At 51.1% G+C, this 13,972-nt stretch overlaps 1 long non-coding RNA gene across 2 annotated transcripts in view; it reads left to right on the top strand.

Annotated features, from left to right (window-relative positions):
- Positions 1-13,972, top strand: part of LOC148147129 (uncharacterized) — a 46,261-nt gene that overhangs the window by 4,349 nt on the left and 27,940 nt on the right. Inside the window, exon 4 of one of the 2 annotated variants that reach the window (XR_015760063.1) lies at positions 958-1,014. The exons of the other annotated variant lie outside the window; for it this stretch is intronic. This is a non-coding gene — a long non-coding RNA (uncharacterized LOC148147129). Of the gene's footprint in view, positions 1-957; positions 1,015-13,972 lie in introns of those variants that run through there. 2 annotated transcript variants of the gene reach the window in all.

Here is a 13,972-nt window from a genome sequence, read left to right as displayed (position 1 = left end):
CTGAGCCTCTCCCTCTCCCTGGTAACTGTCTGAGGCAGAAATACGTTCTTCACAATATTGCTGTTATATTTGACCCTAAGGTGACCTTCTGATCAGACATCTGCACAATCCCAAACACCAGGGAATTCCAATCTCTTAAACATTGTTTGTCTCCACCTCACCCCAGCTCCATTGCTACTGAAACCCCTTACCCGCCTCTGTGTCGCCTTAAACTTGACGAATCTGAAGCAGAACCCTTGATTCCGCGACTGACCCAGAATCTGGTTCCAGACTCCCTTTTCAGTATTAACACTCGGAAACATCCACTCAGTATTTATCCTGTCAAACCCCTTAAGAATCCCATCTGTCTCAATGAGATCACCTCTCTTTCTCCAAAATCCAGTGAGTAGAGTCCCAACCTGTTCAGCCTTTATTTAAAAGATAATCTCTCCAAACCAGGGATCATCCCAGTGAATCTTCCCTGCTGAAGAATGTGTTGCTGGAAAAGCACAGCAGGTCAGGCAGCATCCAAGGAGCAGGAGAATCAATGTTTCGGGCATAAACCCTTCTTCAGCTTATGCCCAAAACGTTGATTCTCCTTCTGCTTGGATGCTGCCTGACCTGCTGCGCTTTTCCAGCAACACATTTTTCAGCTCTGATCTCCAGCATCTGCAGTCCGCACTTTCTACTCGTGAATCTTCCCTGAAATGCCTCCAATAAAGTGACACATTTCCTTATCTAAAGGGACCAAAACTGCTCACATTACTCCAGATATGGTGGTCTCACCACCACTTCCTCACGTTACTCTCAGGTATATACTCCAAACTCTCATACTGAAAACCCTCTAAACAAAACATTCTATTCCCCTTCCTGATGACCTGTTGTAACTATGTACAGTAATCCTGCGCCAGGAGGAGGGGATGGTGTGGGTTTCTTACTTGAACTGAGAGTGACAGATTGTATAAACTTGTATTACAGAATATTACAGGTGGACATTCAGATGGTAATCTCAGTAAATGTTCTGCCAAACTCTGAATTACTCAGTACATCAGGACCTGGATATTCGCATTATGAGTATTGCGTTCCAGATCAATCCCTTTTGCTGCTTAAAAATTCTCCTTTGAATCATCACATTCTCTCAAAAGGTCTCCCCAAACCATCATGTGTTATGTAATCCTTTTATAATGATGTGATGAGTGTAAGGTTTATGATTCGAATGTGTAATTTTTGTACAAGGATGCCTCAGAGAGGGCTGAAACTTTATTGCTGGAACAGCACAGCAGGTCAGGCAGCATCTAGGGAACAGAAGATTCGACGTTTCGGGCACATGCCCTTCTTCAGGAATGAGCAGAGAGTGTTCAGCAGGAGAAGATAAAAGGTAGGGAGGAGGGACTTGGAGGAGGGGCGTTGGAAATGTGATAGGTGGAAAGAGGTCAAGGTGAAGGTGATAGGTCGGAGTAGGGTGGAGGCGGAGAGGTCAAGAAGAAGACTGCAGGTCAGGAAGGCGGTGCCGGGCTGGAGGGATTCGGCTGAGACAAGGTGGGGGGAGGGGGGATGAAGAAACTGGTGAAGTCCAAGTTCATCCCCTGTGGTTGGAGGGTTCCCAGTCGGAAGATAAGACGCTCCTCCTCCGACCGTCGCGTTGTTGTGGTTTGGCGGTGGATGAGTCCAATGACCTGCATATCCTCGGTGGAGTGGGAGGGGGAGTTGAAATGCTGTGCTACAGGGTGATTGGGTTGGTTCGTCCGGGTGGCCCAGAGGTGCTCTCTGAATCGCTCCGCAACTAGGCGGCCTGTCTCCCCAATATAGAGGAGGCCACACCGGCTGCAGCGGATGCAGTAGATAATGTGGGTGGAGGTGCAGGTGAATCTGTGGCGGATATGGAAGTTTCCTTTGGGGCCTTGGAGAGAAGTGAGGGGGGAGGTGTGGGCGCAAGTGTTGCACCTCCTGCGGTTGCAAGGGAAGGTGCCGGGAGTGGAGGTTGGGTTGGTGGGGGGTATGGATCTGACAAGGGAGTCCCGGAGGGAGTGGTCTCTACGGAAAGCTGATAGAGGAGGGGAGGGAAATATATCCTTGGTGGTGGGGTCCGTTTGGAGGTGACGGAAGTGACGGCGGATGATGCGCTGTACATGGAGATTGGTGGGGTGGTAGGTGAGGACCAGTGGGGTTCTGTCCTGGTGGCGGTTGGAGCGGCGGGGCTCAAGGGCGGAGGAGCGGGAAGTGGAGGAGATGCGGTGGAGGGCATCGTCGATCACGTCGGGGGGGAAATTGCGGTCCTTGAAGAAGGAGGCCGTCTGTGTTGTGCGTATTTTGAACTGGTCCTCCTGGGAGCAGATGCGGCGGAGACGAAGGAATTGGGAGAATGGGATGGCGTTTTTACAGGGGGCGGGGTGGGAGGAGGTGTAGTCCAGGTAGCTGTGGGAGTCGGTCGGCTTGTAGTAGATGTCCGTGTTGATTCGGTCGCCTGAGATAGAAACAGAAAGGTCTAGGAAGGGGAGGGAGGAGTCCGAGACTGTCCAGGTGAATTTGAGGTCGGGGTGGAAGGTGTTAGTGTAGTGGATGAACTGTTCAACCTCCTCGTGGGAGCACGAGGTAGCGCCGATACAGTCATCAATGTAGCGGAGGAAAAGATGGGGGTGGGGCCAGTGTAGTTGCGGAAGATGGATTGTTCCACATACCCTACGAAGAGGCAGGCATAGCTGGAGCCCATGCGGGTGCCCATGGCTACTCCTTTTGTTTGGAGAAAGTGGGAGGATTGGAAAGAAAAGTTATTCAGGGTGAGGACCAGTTCAGTCAGTCGAAGGAGGGTGTCGGTGGAAGGGTACTGGGTGGTACGGCGGGAAAGGAAGAAGCGGAGTGCTTTGAGTCCTTCGTGATGGGGGATGGAGGTGTACAGGGACTGGATGTCCATGGTGAAGATGAGGCGTTGGGGACCGGGGAAGCGGAAATCCTGGAGGAGGTGGAGGGCGTGGGTGGTGTCACGGACGTAGGTGGGGAGTTCTTGGACTAATGGGGACAGGACCGTGTCGAGGTAGGAGGAGATGAGTTCGGTGGGGCAGGAGCAGGCTGAGACGATGGGTTGTCCGGGGCAGTCAGGTTTGTAGATTTTGGGCAGGAGGTAGAAACGGGCGGTTCGGGGTTGTGGTACTATGAGGTTGGAGGCGGTGGATGGGAGGTCCCCTGAGGTGATGAGGTTATGGATGGTCTGGGAGATGATGGTTTGGTTGCGGGGGCTGGGGCCATGGTCAAGGGAGCAGTAGGAGGAGGTATCTGCGAGCTGGCGTTTGGCCTCAGCGGTGTAGAGGTCGGTGCGCCAAACTACTACTGCGCCTCCCTTGTCAGCTGGTTTGATGGTGAGGTTGGGGTTGGAACGGAGGGAGTGGAGAGCTGTGCGTTCCGAGGGTGAGAGGTTGGAGTGGGTGGGAGGGGTGTGGGAGTTCAGGTAGCGGTTAATATCGCGGCGGCAGTTTGCCATGAAGAGGTCGAGGGCAGGTAGGAGGCCAGCACGGGGTGTCCAGGTGGACGGGGTGTGTTGGAGGTTGGAGAAGGGGTCGTCAGAGGGTGGGTGAGGGTCTTGATTGAAAAAGAAGGCACGGAGGCGAAGGCGGCGGAAGAATCGTTCAATGTCACTCCGTGTATTGAATTCATTGACCCGAGAACGTGTGGGAACGAAGGTGAGACCCCTCCTGAGGACTGATCTCTCATCCTCAGAGAGGGGCAGGTCCGGAGGGATGGTAAACTCACGGCAGGGCGGGGAGCTAGGACCTGGTGTGGGACTGGAGCTGGATGTGGGGGCGGGGTTAGGCCTGGGGGCGGGGACAGAGGTCGGCGGGGGGGCGGGGTTAGGCGCGGTGACGGAACTGGGCCGGGGGGCGGGGTTAGGCGCGGTGACGGAACTGGGCCGGGGGGCGGGGTTAGGCGCGGTGACGGAATCCGGCCGGGGGGCGGGGTTAGACGCGGTGACGGAACTCGGCCGGTGGGCGGGGTTAGGCGCGGTGACGGAACTCGGACAGGGGGCGGGGTTAGGCGTGGTGACGGAACGCGGCCGGGGGGCGGGGTTAGGCGTGGTGACGGAACGCGGCGGGGGGGCGGAGACACATGCGGCGATGTCCGAATGCAGGTCGCTGACGTCACTGGGGGCGGAAGTAGCTGCGGCGACCACGGAGACAGAGTTTTTCCCCATACTCGCGGAGGTTTCCAATCTGTTGGCGATTGTCTTCATGACGATCGCAGAGCAGGTTGTCTGTGCGGCGATCCCGGAGGCGGTTGTTTGGGCCGCGATCATGAACGTTGCGAGGTCGGTGGTGGCGGAAGTGACGTCATCGTCTGTGGCGTCTGCGGCTATTGCCGCGGGCGCTGTAGTGGCCGCGTGTGCAATGGCGCCGGACTGGAGGCCGATGGAAGGTTCTGGAACAGTTGAGGAATCCGGAGTTTGGGGGTAAGTGCATGAAAGTTTTTGGTACTTACTGCCTTTAATTTCTGTTATGGCGAGAAAGAACTGTTTGTTCAGTCTATGGATTCTTCTGTAAATGAAGAACAGTAGAGGTCCTTTACAGGTCTGTGAGAGAGTTGTCCTGAGCTGGGGTAGGTCGAGCTGCAGGGAATGTAGGTACCGGCGCATGGCTGCAAGCGTGGAGTGGAGGATCCGGAGGGAGGTCCGTTGCGGGAGGCTGCGGATTTGTTGCAGGTACTGGTAGTCCTGGTTGGGTCCAAATTGTGTTGGTCGGAAGGTGATCTGGAGTCCATGGGGGATCAGTCGGATCCGTAGGCAGGTGCTGAGAAAGGAGATATGGCTGTGGTAACGAGTCTGCTTCAGAATGTGGCTGAAGAGCTTCTGTGCAGAGGAGATGACCTGGGGTGTGCAGTGAAAGAGGGACTCACTGAAATCTTTGTAGAGAGAGGCAGAGAGCTTCTTCAAGGAAGGCATCCTTGTAAGAGGATTCGCAGTAGGTTGAAATCTTCGAGGAGAAAGTGAGGTCTGCAGACGCTGGAGATCAAAGCTGAAACTTTATTGCTGGAACAGCACAGCAGGTCAGGCAGCATCTAGGGAACAGAAGATTCGACGTTTCGGGCACATGCCCTTCTTCAGGAATGAGCAGAGAGTGTTCAGCAGGAGAAGATAAAAGGTAGGGAGGAGGGACTTGGAGGGGGGGGGTTGGAAATGTGATAGGTGGAAAGAGGTCAAGGTGAGGGTGATAGGTCGGAGTAGGGTGGAGGCGGAGAGGTCAAGAAGAAGACTGCAGGTCAGGAAGGCGGTGCCGGGCTGGAGGGATTCGGCTGAGACAAGGTGGGGGGAGGGGGGATGAAGAAACTGGTGAAGTCCAAGTTCATCCCCTGTGGTTGGAGGGTTCCCAGTCGGAAGATAAGACGCTCCTCCTCCGACCGTCGCGTTGTTGTGGTTTGGCGGTGGATGAGTCCAATGACCTGCAGATCCTCGGTGGAGTGGGAGGGGGAGTTGAAATGCTGTGCTACAGGGTGATTGGGTTGGTTCGTCCGGGTGGCCCAGAGGTGCTCTCTGAATCGCTCCGCAACTAGGCGGCCTGTCTCCCCAATATAGAGGAGGCCACACCGGTTGCAGCGGATGCAGTAGATAATGTGGGTGGAGGTGCAGGTGAATCTGTGGCGGATATGGAAGTTTCCTTTGGGGCCTTGGAGAGAAGTGAGGGGGGAGGTGTGGGCGCAAGTGTTGCACCTCCTGCGGTTGCAAGGGAAGGTGCCGGGAGTGGAGGTTGGGTTGGTGGGGGGTATGGATCTGACAAGGGAGTCGCGGAGGGAGTGGTCTCTACGGAAAGCTGATAGAGGAGGGGAGGGAAATATATCCTTGGTGGTGGGGTCCGTTTGGAGGTGGCGGAAGTGACGGCGGATGATGCGCTGTACATGGAGATTGGTGGGGTGGTAGGTGAGGACCAGTGGGGTTCTGTCCTGGTGGCGGTTGGAGGGGCGGGGCTCAAGGGCGGAGGAGCGGGAAGTGGAGGAGATGCGGTGGAGGGCATCGTCGATCACGTCGGGAGGGAAATTGCGGTCCTTGAAGAAGGAGGCCGTCTGTGTTGTGCGTATTTTGAACTGGTCCTCCTGGGAGCAGATGCGGCGGAGACGAAGGAATTGGGAGAATGGGATGGCGTTTTTACAGGGGGCGGGGTGGGAGGAGGTGTAGTCCAGGTAGCTGTGGGAGTCGGTCGGCTTGTAGTAGATGTCCGTGTTGATTCGGTCGTCTGAGATAGAAACAGAAAGGTCTAGGAAGGGGAGGGAGGAGTCCGAGACTGTCCAGGTGAATTTGAGGTCGGGGTGGAAGGTGTTAGTGTAGTGGATGAACTGTTCAACCTCCTCGTGGGAGCACGAGGTAGCGCCGATACAGTCATCAATGTAGCGGAGGAAAAGATGGGGGGTGGGGCCAGTGTAGTTGCGGAAGATGGATTGTTCCACATACCCTACGAAGAGGCAGGCATAGCTGGGGCCCATGCGGGTGCCCATGGCTACTCCTTTTGTTTGGAGAAAGTGGGAGGATTGGAAAGAAAAGTTGTTCAGGGTGAGGACCAGTTCAGTCAGTCGAAGGAGGGTGCCGGTGGAAGGGTACTGGATGGTACGGCGGGAAAGGAAGAAGCGGAGTGCTTTGAGTCCTTCGTGATGGGGGATGGAGGTGTACAGGGACTGGATGTCCATGGTGAATATGAGGCGTTGGGGACCGGGGAAGCGGAAATCCTGGAGGAGGTGGAGGGCGTGGGTGGTGTCACGGACGTAGGTGGGGAGTTCTTGGACTAATGGGGACAGGACCGTGTCGAGGTAGGAGGAGATGAGTTCGGTGGGGCAGGAGCAGGCTGAGACGATGGGTTGTCCGGGGCAGTCAGGTTTGTGGATTTTGGGCAGGAGGTAGAAACGGGCGGTTCGGGGTTGTGGTACTATGAGGTTGGAGGCGGTGGATGGGAGGTGATGAGGTTATGGATGGTCTGGGAGATGATGGTTTGGTGGTGTGGGGTGGGGTCATGGTCAAGGGAGCAGTAGGAGGAGGTATCTGCGAGCTGGCGTTTGGCCTCAGCGGTGTAGAGGTCGGTGCGCCAAAGTACTACTGCGCCTCCCTTGTCAGCTGGTTTGATGGTGAGGTTGGGGTTCGAACGGAGGGAGTGGAGGGCTGTGCGTTCCGAGGGTGAGAGGTTGGAGTGGGTGGGAGGGGTGTGGGAGTTCAGGTAGCGGTTAATATCGCGGCGGCAGTTTGCAATGAAGAGGTCGAGGGCAGGTAGGAGGCCAGCACGGGGTGTCCAGGTGGACGGGGTGTGTTGGAGGTTGGAGAAGGGGTCGTCAGAGGGTGGGTGAGGGTCTTGATTGAAAAAGAAGGCACGGAGGCGAAGGCGGCGGAAGAATCGTTCAATGTCACTCCGTGTATTGAATTCATTGACCCGAGAACGTGTGGGAACGAAGGTGAGACCCCTCCTGAGGACTGATCTCTCATCCTCAGAGAGGGGCAGGTCCGGAGGAATGGTAAACACACGGCAGGGCGGGGAGCTAGGACCTGGTGTGGGACTGGAGCTGGATGTGGGGGCGGGGTTAGGCCTGGGGGCGGGGACAGAGGTCGGCGGAGGGGCGGGGTTAGGCGCGGTGACGGGACTCGGCCGGAGGGCGGGGTTAGGCGCGGTGACGGAACTGGGCCGGGGGGCGGGGTTAGGCGCGGTGACGGAACTCGGCCGGGGGGCGGGGTTAGGCGCGGTGACGGAACTCGGCCGGGGGGCGTGGTTAGGCGCGGTGACGGAACTGGGCCGGGGGTCGGGGTTAGGCGCGGTGACGGAACTGGGCCGGGGGCGGGGTTAGGCGCGGTGACGGAACTCGGCCGGGGGGCGGGGTTAGGCGCGGTGACGGAACTCGGCCGGTGGGCGGGGTTAGGCGCGGTGACGGAACTCGGCAGAGGCAGGCAGGGATGGGTTAGAGTACTCCGTAATGAAACTGACGTCAAACCCAGCAAAGGGAACGGGGCAGTCCCCCTTTGAATTAGTGATCGGACGGACTATGCAGATACCACAGGGTGTGGTATTGGGAGTGCCCGAGATGTGCAATGGCAAGGATAGGGTTAAACAATTCTTGCAAGAACTGGCAAAGCAACTGCATGAGCTGAGAGGGGAAGTTGCAGAGGGACAGAGAACCAGAAACTGGGAAAGGGAGCACAGAAATATCCGAGCTGACATTCCAAACCCAGGAGATCGGGTCGGGGGAAAATATTACCGGAACGCATGAAGGAAACCCAGCTGTACTTGGCTGGGGAAGCCACAGAGTTCTCGAGATGGAACTCTCCCATCATGCTTAAGTAAGGAGCGTTGAATAAAGGTCAGGTGTGCTGCTAAACACAGGCTCCTCTTTGATACTTCTCCCAGCAACAGTTGTGCAGAGGCATGTTGCTGGCTGGAGGTCTGTGGCCAGTGCCTCTGTTCCACAAGGGTCAGAGCTGGGACATCTGTTGTTTGCAACATATATTAGTGTAAACAACGTAATTAGCAAGTTTGTAGATGGTACAATTGATGAAGCTGTGAACAGTGAAGAATGTTGTCAAAGGACGCAGCAAGAAAGATCAGTTAGAAGGTTATACGGAGAAATTACAGATAGATCTGATTTGGACAAATGTGTGGTGATGCATTTTGGGAGGCACATTGCATGAGGAATGTATACACAAAACGGAAGGGCCCTGAGCAGCATTGGTTGCAGAGGGATCTTCAGGTGCAAGTTCACAGCTCCCTGAATGTGGTGAAGGAGCTGGATGGCAGGCTTGCCTTCTTCTGTCAGGGGACTGAATATAAAACTGTCATTAGGTCACCTTTGTGGTATTGTGAGCCGTTTTGATCACAGCATAAGGGGGATGTGGAGGCTTTGGAGAGGTTGAAAACAGGTTTACAGGATGTTGCCTGGATTGGGAGAGGTTGGAAAGACTTGGGTTGTTGTCACTGGAAAGTCAGTGGCTGTGGAGTGATCCGAGAGGCACAGACAGAGTGAATAATCTGAATCTTTTGCCAAGGTGGAAACGACAAATTCTAGAGGCCATAGAGTTAAGGGGAGAGGGGGCACGTTTAAAGGAAATGAAAACCAAAACAACTGCAGATGCTGTAAACCAGAAACAAAAACATTTTCGGGAAAAGTTCAGCAGGTCTAGCAGCATCTGTGAAGATAAATCAGCGATAACGTATCTGAGGAAGGGTGACCAGACCCTAATTATTAACTGAGTTTTGTTCACAGATGCTGCATGACCTGCTGAACATTTCCAACAACACCTGAACAAGTTTAAAGAGAGTTGTGTCAGGCAAGTTTCTTATGCAGAAGGTGGTCAGTGACTAGAATGTACTTGCCTGAGAGATGGTAAAAGCTGAAACAATCACAATGTTTAAGAGGCATTTGGGCTGACACATAAGCGGGCATGGGTTGGCAGGGATATGGATCATATACAGGCAGATGGAATTTGTTTGGAATGGCATCATGATCCACACAGACATGGTGGGCCGATTATTCCGGTACTGTACTGTTCTGTTTTCCAGGGGGGGGGGGGGGGGGGGGGGGGGAGAATGTGTGGAGGGAGAGATAATATTTTGAGTGGAATATGTCTCTTCTTTCGAACACACAGTATGTTGACAATTTTGAGAGAAGCAATGTAGAAAGGGAATATATGTTTGAATGGCACAGACACAGGGAGTAGGACAGCAGGAATGGGGGACAATGTGTACAAATCATTAAAGGAGAGAGAACATAAAGTGTTTTGAGTAAACGTAAAGGATACTGGGCTTCATTAATAGAGCGAATGATAACAAACTCATGGAATAGATGCTGACCATTGACAAAGCTCTAGTTAGGTCACAGTCAATCATTGCATCCAATTCTGGTCACCAGATTCCTGGTCAGGGTGAGAAAGTTAAAATACCACAGAGGGACCTGTTCCATACTTTGCTTTCTTTCAGGATGCATTGGCGACTCAAGGGTTAAACATTCTCCTGCCAAAGGTCTTACTGCTGTATTGTAAGAGTACAAGGCCTGTACTCTTACAACACAGACAGAACACCTCAGTAGGGGGAGGCGGACTGTACCTTCGAAATAGAACGTATTGCAGGAAAAAATGTGGATTCCCCGTAATCCCAGACAGAGGAATTTGCCTTTTCCAGACAAGACTGAGAGCCCTGGGCACAACCCTGTTAAACTGCCTCCCGCTCCCATTGTCTTACCTCCCCTCCATATTAGCATATGTAAGTGAATCCCCCATTTACTGAAGAAAGAACCCTTCTGCCTTAATCTCTTCCCATTAACACATAAACATGAACAATACGATAATCAGTTTCTGTAATCCATCACACGTTATCACAGGACATCGCCATTCATCAAGCTTTGTAAGGTCATAATTACCTACTTTAAACTATATAATGACAATCGCCCATGTGGCTGATATGCCTTTGTCTAATTCCTATTAAATATACTGTCTCTGTGGGTAAGGCAGAGATTCGTGAAGAAGAGTCTCTGCAAGAAGACACTCGGCTACTTTAGAGACACTTTGAAACTCTCGCCGGCTGTCCAATAATAAAGCTACTGCTGTTGTGCAGAAAACTTGTCTCGTCTGGATTTGTGGAACAGAATAGGCATCAACAAGGAAGGATATGAGTGATCTTCAGGGTGTGGCGTACAGACTTACTGGAGTAGTTCACTGATGAAGAAAATGCAATCACTGAATTGATTTGAAGAAATTGCGATTTTCTTTGAAGTAAACAAGTTGAATATATTTTTGATAAAGCTGTATAAGATTATAACACCTAGATATAGCAGACAAAAATATCTGTATTTGCTAGGTGATGGCACAAGAATTAAGACCAGATGTGAGGTTTTGAGAAAGTGGGAGATGAGTAAATGTCTCTGCTGTATTGGCTGGAAATATGCAGAACATGCTGCCTATTACGGTGGTGCAAGCAGAGAAGATGAATGATTGATAAAAACAATTATATCAGGTCTGAGGGAAATAAAATCTCAGATTTTGGGGTACGGATGTGGAATGAGAATGTTGGATTCTGCTACAGAGAGCCAGCTTGGATTTAATGGGCCTCTTTCTGTGCTATAATGCATTTTATTTGGACCTACTTAACTTGATCTGGTCACCGATTAAATTGTCATTGAGGTAAATCTGCTCAGTGTTCCTACTCAAACCAACACAGGCTGTCCCTCCACAGCAGGAGATGATGTTTACTGCTTTATACTGGGTTCTGGGAGGAGGGAGGGGGAGCGGTGGGTGGAGTGGTGCTAACGGTGTGTATAACAGTCTGCCAGCATTTATCTGAAATGAAAACACAAGTGCAGCCACACTAGGGACAGACTCTGGAAATGTGGTGAATGCCAGAAGGGAATTCTTTACCCAGTCCCACCTGGAAACGAGCCAAACCAGACAGTCTGGGGAGAAGCTGTTCACCTGCTCTCTGTGTGTGTGTTGGACGAGGGAGATCCAGTAGATATAGTGTACCTGGACTTTCAGAAAGCTTTTGATAAAGTCCCACACAGGAGGTTAGTGAGTAAAATTAGGGCGCATGGTATTGGGGGCAAAGTACTAGATTGGATTGAAAATTGGTTGGCTGATAGGAAACAAAGGGTAGTGATAAACGGCTCCATTTCAGAATGGCAGGCAGTGAACAGTGGGGTACCGCAGGGATCCGTGCTGGGACCGCAGCTTTTTACAATATATGTTAATGATATAGAAGATGGTATCAGCAATAACATTAGCAAATTTGCTGATGATACAAGGTTGGGTGGCAGGGTGAAATGTGATGAGGATGTTAGGAGATTACAGGGTGACCTGGACAAGATAAGTGAGTGGGCAGATGCATGGCAGATGCTGATTAATGTGGATAAATGTATGGTTATCCACTTTGGTGGCAAGAACAGGAAGGCAGACTACTACCTCAATGGAATCAATTTATGTAAAGGGGCAGTACAGAGAGATCTGGGTGTTCTTGTACACCAGTCAATGAAGGCAAGCACGCAGGTACAGCAGGTAGTGAAGAAGGCTAATAGCATGCTGGCCTTCTTAACAAGAAGAATTGAGTATAGAAGCAAAGAGGTGCTTCTGCAGCTGTACAGGGTCCTGGTGAGACCACACCTGGAGTACTGTGTGCAGTTCTGGTCTCCAAATTTGAGGGAGTGCAGCGTAGATTCACAAGGTCAATTCCTGGAATGGCGGGATTAACTTACACTGAAAGACTGAAGCGACTGGTCTTGTATACCCTTCAGCTTCGAAGACTGAGAGGGGATCTGATTGAGACGTATTTGATTATGAAAGGATTGGACACTCTGGCAGTAGGAAACATATTTCCACTGATGGGTGAGTGCTGAACCAGAGGACACAGCTTAAAAATATGGGGTAGACCATTTAGGACAGAGCTCAGGAGAAACATCTTCACCCAGAGAATGGTAGCTGTGTGGAATGCTCTGCCCCAGAGGGCAGTGGAGGCCCACTCTCTGGATTCATTTAAGAAAGAATTGGATAGAGCTCTCAAAGATAGTGGAATCAAGGGTTATGGAGATAAGGCAGGAACAGGATACTGATTAGGAATGATCAGCTATTATTATATTGAATGGCGATGCAGGCTCGAAGGGCTGAATGGCCTACTCCTGCACCTATTGTCTATTGTCTATTGTGTGTGTGTGGGGGGGGGGGGGCGGCAGAGTAAGGGATTCACTCAGGCATCCATCCTGCTGAGACACCAGTGAATTTACTCATAACCACAAGTTGAAGGATTTTTGTTTCTCTTATTCACACCAAGTAATGAACAATGGTATTGGCAGTTCATAAAGTTTTTTGCATATAGAGAACTTAGTTTTGGAAATGTTCACAACATCGTTGAACATGTACAGATTCACACTGGGTAGAGACTTTTATTTTCCTTTATTCATTCACAGGATAAGGGTGTCGCTGACCCGGCAGCATTTACTGCCCATGCCTAATTGCCCAGAGGGCAGGTATGAATCAACCCCATTGCTATTTATATTGATATTAATCAACACGAATGTCAGACTAGATTAATTATCATCAAACTCAAATCTATTTGATATTCATATATTTACAATCAGTGTTCAATTCACCAAATGTAGCTGAAGGTAATAATCTTCAAGTGATTCGAACAGAGAATACATCTGAATACTTGTTCAGCAAATTAAAGCCTGCTGTGTTTAGATAGTAATAATTTTAAAAAGTAAGGTGACTTGAGAATAATGGAACAAGTTGATTGTTGGGTATCTGATAATTTTGTTTTAATCTGGAGTTAATTTAGGATTAGTTAACAAATGAACACATGGTATGGAATCCCAGCCCCATGGAGTGCACATCCAGTTCCATGTGGGAAAACCAGGACACTTCTTGTATCAGCGACAAACACAAGAACACGGAGGTGACATGGGAAATGTCAGGAACACCAGTTAATCCATGGTTAAAGTACCGCACTCACTCCTAGTCCCCACGTTGATGTGTTCTCACCAGAGAGGGTACAGAGGAGATTGATCAGAATGTTTCCATGATTGGAGAATGTCTGCTCTGAGGAAAGGTTGGATAAGTTGGGGATGCTTTCCGAGGAGGATGAGCTGAGATTTAATTGAAGTGATAAGATGCTGAGGAATCCGGATCGAGTGAATAGGAAGGAGCTATTCATAACAGAGAGGGCAGAAACTGGAGGTTTTAGATTGAAACTAATTCTCAGAAAGAAGGGGAGTGGATGATGGGGAGCAGGAACTCACTGATGGGGTGGTAGAGGCAGTAGCCAGCATCACATTAGAATAAAAGGACAAGGATGTAACTGAAACGCTAGAACATGCAGGGCTATGGACTAAAGTCTGCAGAATGGGATCATTGTGATTTATTTGACATTTCTCCAGAATATTAAACTCAAGTCCAATTTGAGAATTTATGAATATCAGCCGACCTGAATTCCAAAAGTCAGAATAAATTTGTCAGTTAGTTACAGGACAGATCGAGGCCACTTTGTCCATCCTGTATGTGTTGGCT

The sequence above is a fragment of the Chiloscyllium plagiosum genome, unplaced genomic scaffold, assembly GCF_037043375.1.
Source record: "Chiloscyllium plagiosum isolate Xiang-an unplaced genomic scaffold, Cpla_swu_hap1 HiC_scaffold_18, whole genome shotgun sequence".
In the NCBI taxonomy this organism is placed as follows: Eukaryota; Metazoa; Chordata; class Chondrichthyes; order Orectolobiformes; family Hemiscylliidae; genus Chiloscyllium; species Chiloscyllium plagiosum.
The sequence above is the reverse complement of the archived record's forward strand: the minus strand, read 5'-3'. Positions and strand labels throughout refer to the sequence as shown.